General features: G+C 32.1%; 1 long non-coding RNA gene across 1 annotated transcript; it reads right to left on the reverse strand.

Moving 5' to 3' along the window:
- Window positions 1–2,774: 2,774 nt before the first annotated feature.
- On the reverse strand, window positions 2,775–5,795 carry LOC128988034 (uncharacterized). The gene is made up of 3 exons (XR_008490316.1): window positions 5,570–5,795; window positions 3,688–3,823; window positions 2,775–2,978 (listed from the first exon to the last, which is right to left on the reverse strand). It is a non-coding gene; the product is annotated as an uncharacterized LOC128988034 (long non-coding RNA).
- Between the last annotated feature and the right edge of the window lie 4,652 nt (window positions 5,796–10,447).

A 10,447-nucleotide genomic window follows, 5' to 3' on the forward strand; every position in this document is an offset into this window, starting at 1 on the left:
AGAACTTTTTTATAAGTTTATGTTAGAAGAATACTTGCAATAAAAGAATGTTTATTATTCCCAGGAATTTAATATTTTTACACTTTTACTCATCGTATAAACTTTAGCAAAACCAAGGCTACACTAAAAAACAGGCCGTAATGCTCGTCAAGTATGACGTCACGATAGAAGACGGCAATGACGTAATGTTTGCCGTTTGTGATCAGCTGCTTGTTTTAATCTTTCCTTGGAAAATAAATAAATAAATACCTACGTCATTGCCGTCTTCTATCGTGACGTCATGCTTGACGAGCATCACGGCCTAAGTTAACAATTTATTTCTAAATGTGAAAACAATTTTTATGCCACACTACACTATTTTGACGAACTTCCCACACAAGGATTTAGTCCAGAAAACAGCTGTTTGCCGCCAGCTTAATCAAATGGGGTTTCATTGCGTACTACTGTACTGTAATGAGTTTTACCGGACACCAATCAGCTGATTACACTGTATTTGGGTGACAATGAGTGGTTATAAACAAAAACATAACCTCTCTTAAAGGTTATGACTAGTGATTTTTGGATAGCCTAGGGTTCACTACGATACTCGGACAGAATACGATTGAATCGATCTATCGAGAGTCTGCAATTACACTATCGATATTGAATTGTGTACACTATCGATATCGGATTCGAATTTGTTGTTGGATCTGAGTCTGTGAGTATTGAGTTTTCAATTTCAATCGGATTCAAATCATCTACTCAATCCACCTCTACAAACAAACTAACTGTAAGCCTACTACAGTAGTTTCTGCTGACTTCTGACGTTCCGACAAAGCCTACTTAAAAGTAGGTAGTGTCGAAAGTATACCATTTCATTGCAAGAAATACGAATTCATATATTTAAAAGTTGCAACTACAAAATAATAGTGAATATTAATAAATTAACTAATAGCCTAACTATTAATTGCAGTTTTAACGAATTGGATCAGTTGCTGAAGAGGTCTAAATCCGAAGGTCTAATTAGATATTCGGCACACTTCCACACGTGTCTGTGTGTGTTCAGACCTATGAAGTCCAATTAAATGTCATTTTGTTTGTAGGTCCTTGGCATATCCAGGCATTTTTATAATTTAGAAAAATTTGAAATTCGATGATTTTCCCTAGAATACAGGAAAAATACAATTTTCTCAAAACGGCCCGAACGATTTTAAGTTGATAGATATTTAGTATGTTACCTAGTGTTTTAAATTTTGAACAAAATGGTTCAACTCCCATATCTGTAAAAGTTACAATTACTTTCCGATTATATAACAAAAAATCAGATTTAAAAAAAAACAGCCGGTTCTTATTAAATTTTGTCTGTTATGGTCCTCAAAATATGAAAAGAAGTGTATAATACTTCCAAATGTTTAATAAGGTGTATAATAATTCTAAACAAAATAATACAGCCCCCATTGTTGGTTTGAATTTAATTTGTAATTGCTGTAACAGTTGCAGTTCAAGTAGAAAGCCTTTAGCACCATCTGTTCAATTCACATACAGTAGAACCTCGATAACAAGTCGACCTTGATAACAAGGGTTATTTTCAAATCCCCTTGAAATTATTTTACCCCTAATCATATGTTATTGCAAACCTCGATAAGAAGTCAACCTTGATAACAAGTCTTATTTTATAATCCTTATAAGAGTCTTGTTATCTAGGTTCGACAGTAAATTATAGCCTATACCATAGATAAAACATACTCCCTTATACTTGTGCTGCTTAGTTTAGTCTATGCCTATACACATATAATTCAAAGTCAAAATTAAGAGTACAAATAATCCAATTATGATGAAATTTGTTACAAACGTGTAAAACAACGTTTGTTGTAGCGTTCCGCTCGCGAACCAGCATGATCGGACTATGAGCAGAGGTAAAAATGGGGTTTCCTCATGTTAGACATTATAAAAACTTTAAACATCTTTGTAAATAATTCATTAGATATTGAAAAAAAATTATCAACCTATATCGCAGATAGCTAAATGGTTACCAGTGAGTTGAAAAATAAAAAAAACATGAAAATAACTTGTTATTTTGAAGTAGAATATTAGGTAAACTTGTTGGTTGTATTTTGGTTTGTTTATGGGTTAATTTTTATTTTTTGTACAATTCAATAAAACTTACCAATCTAAGTACATTTGGCCAAGAACACACTTTACCTTCCTTTATCTTATAACGCTATTTAGCAAACATAGCCTACATATTTTAAAACAAGAAAACAAATCTTACATTCATTGAACTGGGTGATGAGTATACTACACTTGTCAGTACCTACCGAGCTTACATGGCAATTAAATATTTTTTAAAGATTTTATTGAAGGAAAGACTTATTTCAAATAACTATATTCCCACTTGGTGTGAACAATTTAAGTTTTGTTGACCGATAGGCCTACTATGATTAGTGCACTTTATAATCAAGCTTCCACTTTATACTTGACTGTGTGGTAATTTTTAACAGAATATATATAAAAGATAAATACAATATATAATTAAGATGTTTTTGTAAATAATTTAAATTAGATATAGTTAACACGATAAGAGAGTATTTTAGTATTTGATTTGATAGAAGAAGTAAAATATCAAGAGGGTTATCCCAATCGAGATGGCTCTCAATTAATTATTTAGTTTTTATTATTATATCAAATTGTTTTTCTATAATTTGTGTTCACTTATTTACATTAAGTTTCTCTATAACCTCTACAGAGAGGACAAGAACACAAGAATGCAATACAAGAATACAAGAGAACTTTATTTTACAATTTTTAAGATTGAAAAAGGCATCAATACAATATGTTATCGATTAAACATCTTTGTTGATTGGAGTCCTTGCAGTAGAAAGATGATTTAACTTGTAACGTAGTCACTCTAGTTGCTGCCAAGACATATATTCATCAATGCTGTAGAAAGGTCTAAGTAACAGCCCGAACAGCCCCTGTGATGTTCCTTCTTCAGTCTTCTAGAACAGAGAAACTTTACATGTTATTTAAATAAGGCTTGTGTAGGATGAATGAACAATAAATTCTCCTCGGCTAGAATGCAATATTAAAATTTTAACGTGTCTATTTGGGTTGAATGGAGCATGTTCTCGAGAAATTAACATTTGCAGACAAACTAATGCTAAAATTCATTGAACATCCACAACATTTTATTCACTTGTATTTAAGTACGAGTTAGATAGCATTTTTATAAATTAACATAATTTAATTAAAATGTCCCTTTTGACCAGATTTATTTCTACCTCAAATCATGGTTTTCTCAATAATTAACACTTTCAACTTCACTTTTTTTATGAACAAAGACAGCTTATGGTTTACAAAAAATATAACCCATACCTATTTTAAAATCAAGACTAATGCAGGTTTATTTTAGCAATAGCAATGGTTTATCTGTATTAGGCCTGGAAATATAAGTTTAAACATAAATTTTGTCATAAATAGGTGACAGAGGTTTTGGAACACAGTCCTAGACGTAAAAACAGTTTTAAAAATAGCGGATTTTCCTAAGGTGAACCCCTGAAACCCCCTCCTAATGTAATCACCCCTGTTAGCCCTTCACAACGTTCTAATTAAGAACCACCACTAATATGACAACCCTACATGGGATCAGAGGCTGTATAGAAAATGTTACTACTATAAATAAACAATTTAAACAAATAAATGTCTTACTTGTTCACCGCTGGATTTATTTATTACGTAATAGAGAGATCTGTGACCACACTCCAATGCATTTTACAAATGTTGGTTAGAGGTATGCAAACTTGAAATCTGACTAGGCCTAGAGTCGGCTGATTAGAGTATGAACCTGCAAAAACATTAATAAGCTTATAGTCAATCAATTTTAAAACATCAATCTACAATTCCAAAGAGAATAGCTAAGATATTATCGATGGAATAACTTATTAAGTTACTTACGGTAATACATAATGGAATAACTTATTACATAATATAGCCTAAACTATTGAATAAACTTAACATATAGTAAGTTTAATCAATAGCCTATTAAGTTATGTAGGCCTATAAGTTATTGAATTTCAATATTGATTTGATGTTAACTTATGAGGATTCTCAACTACATTATCGCCATTGACTATATATACCTACAGGTAACTTGTATATAGTAGGTATATATAACTTAGTCAATATTATCGCCCACCAATCTATAACAGTGTGCTGTAGCTTTAAAATTAACTTAACTTGGGTTTTAAGTAGCTAACAAAACTTACAAAAAAGGATACGATTACAAATTGAGGTCCAAGTGTAAATTTATTTGTTTAAAAACAATTACTAGATATAGCATAGCCTACTTATCAACTCTTGTGTGTATACAATTTACATACAGTAGGCCTTGTTTATGTAATTATCTTAAACTACCGTACCGGTAACTTAAACTAAGCCAAAGCAAAATGTTAGGGTACTTTGGTATTATCCGGAGGCCAATTATTTAAGAGGGATTTTTTACTGGAGAGTCCAAAAATATCTACATAGGCTACTTTAATAGGAAAAAACCTGCTTTAATTGACTGACTGTCCAAATTTGACATGATTACAATTAGCGGCCTTTGAGTTCTGTCTCCCAGAAAAAAAGGCAGCGATGTTGGCGAGGATTGAGTTGAATGCGTCGCTGCCGCTATACTCCACCAAGTAGGTATGCAGCACGCTGCGGCGGTCATGTTAGGTTGGATTATCAGAAATATGTTTATATAAAACTTTCCTCGTTACGTTATGAATTTAACTATACCAAATGAGTCATACTTTCGCCCGCCAAATACCCCAGATACAGGTGGTAACAGGTGATGCATGCTCCGGTCAATGACCTGGCTAAGTACTTGAGGGGATATGGCATGCAAAAGTAATTTATGACTCATCTGGTATTGTAAGATTCATAAAGAAATTAGGAAAGTCCTGCAAACAAACATATTTGTGAAAACCAAACCTAACATAACTGCACTGTGTAAAGGTGGCCTCCGGATAATACCAAAGTACCCAACTTAACGGCCACAGCACGTGTTAACGAGTCTTTTTGAAAAGCATAAGTAACTTAAATAAATAAGTTATTCAAGTTATATCCAAGTGAAAACTTCTACTGATAGGCCTACGATAGAAATATTAAACTGAATTTCCATCTGATAGTAAGTTAAGTTAGGCCTAGGCTATAAGTTAGGTTCTCTACAGACTTGTAGGCTACCTATCGATTCAATCGCACCGACAACTGCAAAAAATTGCAACTAAGCAGCATCTTAGGAAGCAACTTAAGTTAAGCTTTCATAACTTTAATGTTCTTAAGAAACCGATAAAATCTTACTGATAATCCTAAAAATGTTTTCAAACTTCATCAAGTCCCTACGTTAACCTTATTACTTAGGTACAATTACCTTACAACCACTCCTCAGAATCTTCTGATTAATACTTTCCAGGCTTAGAGGTTAATAATCTAAGTTAATCTATTTAATTTTAGTCAATTATCAAATCAAGGAGACAATAAACATGAATGGATTTATTAAGTAACTTTATAGCCACGAATAGTATTCGAGGTAATAACATATTTCTACCTGTACTTCTCGTGGAAAAAGCAAATCCATTTGATGCCAGCCAGACAAACATACTAGCCTAATTGGTCAAATTCTTCCTTTGACCTTACATTATAGCCCGAAATATCCTTGGCGTATAACAATTTAAATCTGTTATATGTGTGTTGCACAAGCTTCCATCTCTTTTAAAATTAATTCCATTTTAAAATCTAATTTACGTGTATCGTGTACCTGGCCACCTCCAACAACTATATAACCAAGTCACACAAAAATGACAACAATGTCAACAATAACAACATAACACGTAAACAAACATATAGTACAGGCAAAATAGATTAAAATTCGCCAAAAAAACAAAAAAATTAGTTCAGGGATGAAACTTTGGTTTTAACTTCGTTTTACCAATAGAAGTCAAGATCCGATGAGTCCCTAACAGTCCCGATGGGGGAACGTGGTTTTTAGGGGGTGGGGAGGGGGAATTTTTATATAATTCATTATTCACGATTTGAAGTCATTTAAGAAGTTGTTTTTAAGGTTTGTATACACGGTGAATCGATAGGAACTATATTTAGGTCGATAGAACCACCTCCATAAGAGATTTAGCATATTGGTACAGGTTTAGTTGTTATTTTTTCTAGGAGGGGTAGGGGGAATTTTAAATAATTTATGATTTTTGACTTATGACTTGTTGGGTGTCGTTTTCAATGGATGTCTACATGCCAAATAGAATGGAACCACTATTTTGTCGATATAACTACATTATTAACAGATTTGGAGTGCTATCTGACTGAAATAAAATAAATGTTTGTGCATAAAATTAATTATTTAATATTTAAACATAAAAATTAAAACTATTATCTAAACATAAAGTAATAATTGAATGAGTTTATTTTTACAATTAATTCAATTTTCCCCATTATAAAAAATACCCCCGCCGCAGCAAACCTGCAGACCAAGCGAATTTCCATTTATCTGGCAGGATTTCTACTAAAATTTGTCCTAGAAACTATCAGATTTATTTCCTATTTAAATAACATTATTTTTAATTAATAATTAGGTTTGCTGCTACAGGGATGTAATGGGGGTTGTTTTTATAAAAATGTTGATAGCTTAGTATGAAATAAACAAAATTGCCAAGTTTGGTTTAAATATATCTACAAACAAGTTTATTTATGAACAAAAGTTTATTTATTTTCCACTAGAATAATTTTAAATTTACATTTTTTTTATTATCTCCTTAACCGTTAGGCGTACAACAAGGCGTATACTAAATTATTAAATCTTTTAAGCTCTAGAAAGTGGTTTGGAAAGAAATTGTGAAATTCTTTGTTGATGGGGTCAAAGATGGGAAAAACAAAATTTCTCCCCCCAAAAGTCTTCATAAACCCATAATACATTGTAATACTCGTACATTGACATTAAGTCAAGGTTTAAACCATGTTTTATCATTTAAAGTTCAAGTAAATATCTATTAACCTTTGCGTAGTCCCTACAAAGTTTGTATATATTGTTTTTTATGTTTTGTACATATGTATACTGTTTTTATATCCTTCAGCAAGTCAAAGGTATACATTCTAAGTTACAACGGTGTTTTTAGCGAATTACCGAATAAGCTATTACCGTAGGTCTCATGGTAAGACTTAGACCCGGGACCAATTTACATTTTTGTTTTGAGGTCCCCAGAAGTCAAAAACACCATCCTTTCAAATTCATATACATATGTGTCCGTTTAGCGTGATAACTCGAGCACAAATTATCCGATTTTGATGTAATTTGGTACAAACGTGTAAACTTAAATTTATTCGAACGAGTTTGCGAACCAGCATGATTGGACTATGGGAAAAGGGGTTTATGGGAATTTGTATGGGGAGAAAATTGGCTTTTCCCATTTTGACCTCATCAACAAAGAATTTCACAATTTCTTTCCAAACCACTTTCTAGAGCTTAGAAGTTTAAATAGTTTAGTATATGCCTGGTTGTACGCCTAACGGTTAAAATCAAATCAAATCAAATTATCTTTATTCATTTTATACATTTTACATACATGAATAGTGTCAAAGCATACAAAATTGGTTATACAACTTAATCTAAAAGACTTAACCATATAGTTTTACAATTATTTTAGAATGTATAGCTAATTCCTTTTTTATTTAGAAACTCATCTATAGGCCTACTATAAGGAGCCAGATTAATTAAGAATGATTTTAATTTCTTAAAAAAATTTGGTTTGTTTTGATCTTTTTTTAGTAAGGCAGGCAAACTTCTTATGAATAAATTGTCGATATACGAAGTTTTCATTTTTGAAAGTTTCAGCCGATGATGACTTTTTACAGTAAGATTTTTCCACCTTGTGTTGTATTTATTGGATACTTCAGTGTTTTTATCTTTATAAACATGCTGAATAGTCTTAAAAATATACAAACCATACACTGTAAAAAATTTCACTCCATCATTACATTGTAAAAAATTACTTTAATTTTTTTTATTAAAAAAGTTTCTTTTCATTTACGTTTCTTTTATTTACTTTCCGTAAAAATTAAAGTAATTTTTCACCGACTTTTTATCCTTAAGGATTCTTATCCTATATGATTAAGGAGATAATTTTAAAAAATGTAAATTTAAAATTCCCATGTTTTTCTAATGGAAAATAAATAAACTGTTGTAGTTCGCTTGTTTGTGGATATATTTATTTAAACCAAACTTGGCAATTTTGTTTATTTTATACTAAGCTATCAACATTTCAATAAAAACAACCCCTATTACCTCTCCTGTAGCAGCAAACCTAATGACTCATTAAAATTAATGTTATTTAAATAGAAAATAAATAGTAATCCTGCCAGGTAAATTAAAATTTGCTTGGTCTGCAGGTTTGCTGCGAGGGGGTATTTTATTATAATAGGAAAAATTAAATTTATTGTAAAAATAAATTCATTCAATTAATACTTGATTTTAAGTTAATTGTTTTATTTTTTATGTTTAAATATTAAATAATTAATTTTGTGCCCAAACATTTATTTTATTTCAGTCAGATAGCACTCCAAATCTGTTAATAATGTTGTTATATCGACAAAATAGTGGTTCCATTCTATTTGGCATGTAGACATCCATTGAAAACGACACCCAACAAGTCATAAGTCAAAAATCATAAATTATTTAAAATTCCCCCTACCCCTCCTAGAAAAAATAACAACTAAACCTGTACCAATATGCTAAATCTCTTATGGAGGTGGTTCTATCGACCTAAATATGGTTCCTATCGATTCACCGTGTATACAAACCTTAAAAACTACTTCCTAAATGACTTCAAATCGTGAATAATGAATTATATCAAAATTCCCCCTCCCCACCCCCTAAAAACCACGTTCCCCCATCGGGACTGTTAGGGACTCATCGGATCTTGACTTCTATTGGTAAAACGAAGTTAAAACCAAAGTTTCATCCCTGAACTAATTTTTTCATTTTTATTTAGCATTTTTCCTGTACTAATAGGATACGATACGAGATACGATGATTCCGTCGTCATAGAACCGATTCGACTTCAGTATGAAAGAAAGATCGCATAGTCCCGATAGATCGATTCAATCGTATTCTGTCCGAGTATCGTAGTGAACCCTAGGCTATCCGTGATTTTTATTCCTTTAGTTGGTGGTAATCGTGGTAATATGTAAGGATTTGTACAGATTTAGTAGTATGGCGTAAACTATCGTACAACTTGTCCAAAATGCGTTAACCGGATTTGTATGGTAATCCCGTACTCGACCGTCTCGCACGGGAACGACCACACTTGTCCGGTTAACACTTATTTGCAGGACTAGTAACGTAATATACTATTACAAGGATAACTTGGATACGATATAAGTTAAAGCCTATTACAATGAAAAACAGGTGTAGATAGATGACAAGAGAGGAATTTTTAACTGAACACATTAAAAATGAAGAAAACATGATAAACCAAATTATTACCTTGACAAAAAGAATACAAAATTATCAATTTGAACAGTTCAAAAGCTCTTTGCAGTTAAAAATTAATTTTCCTAGCTTTGATCTTGGCAAATTCTTTAATTGCAGAGTTGGTATCAATCTGGTTCAGAACATCAGAATGTGGTTCAGAACATGAGTCATGAAATGAAACCCACAGGCGCCGCGCTGTAGTACGCTGCCGACTGCCGACTGCCAAGCGTCAGTTCACTACAAATCGAAACTACAAATGGCATTAAGTCCTTGTAGTCCAGTCGGCAGGTAGAAAAAACAGGCGTTAGATGGAAAAAGGTCGGAAGTTAATGAAACTTAGGGATCTTGTTCAGGGATGTTAAATCAACATTTTCCCAAGTTTTGGACCTCGAGGACCCTGTGGAAAAAAGATGGTGGCGGAAAAACTTCAAAATTTTTGACACTTTTTTATTTTTTTCTCAATAACTTTTTTCCCTTATTTCCTACCGAAAAAGCATACATTACACTTTTGTAGAGAGTTAAATTTCCTAAAATTCTACAGTTCAAACATGTTTGTACAATAATTTGTTACCGAGCAATAGTATTGTTATTTTAATGTATTTAAAAAAAATACCCCCGTCGCAGCAAACCTGCATACTAAGCGAATTTCCATTTACCCGGCTTGATTTCTACTAAAATATTCCCTATAAATTTTCAGATTTATTTCCTATTTAAATAACATTAATTTTAGTGAGTAGTTAGGTCAGGGCCGGATTTAGCATTTTGGCGCCCCTAGGCCCAAATAATTTTTTCGCCCCCTAGTCTGGTCACAGTTTCTTTCCTACAAACCTTTATTAAAAACTATATCATGCCTATAGGCCTATGTTAATTGCTTGAACACCACTCCTCGTCGAAATTTTATCATTGCAAGGTTTTTTTGAAGAATTGTCTTGGTTAGCCTTAACAAAA

The sequence above is a fragment of the Macrosteles quadrilineatus genome, unplaced genomic scaffold (genome assembly GCF_028750875.1).
Source record: "Macrosteles quadrilineatus isolate MER2022 unplaced genomic scaffold, UCM_ALF_1.0 Scaffold_2__2_contigs__length_208266976, whole genome shotgun sequence".
Taxonomy (NCBI): Eukaryota; Metazoa; Arthropoda; class Insecta; order Hemiptera; family Cicadellidae; genus Macrosteles; species Macrosteles quadrilineatus.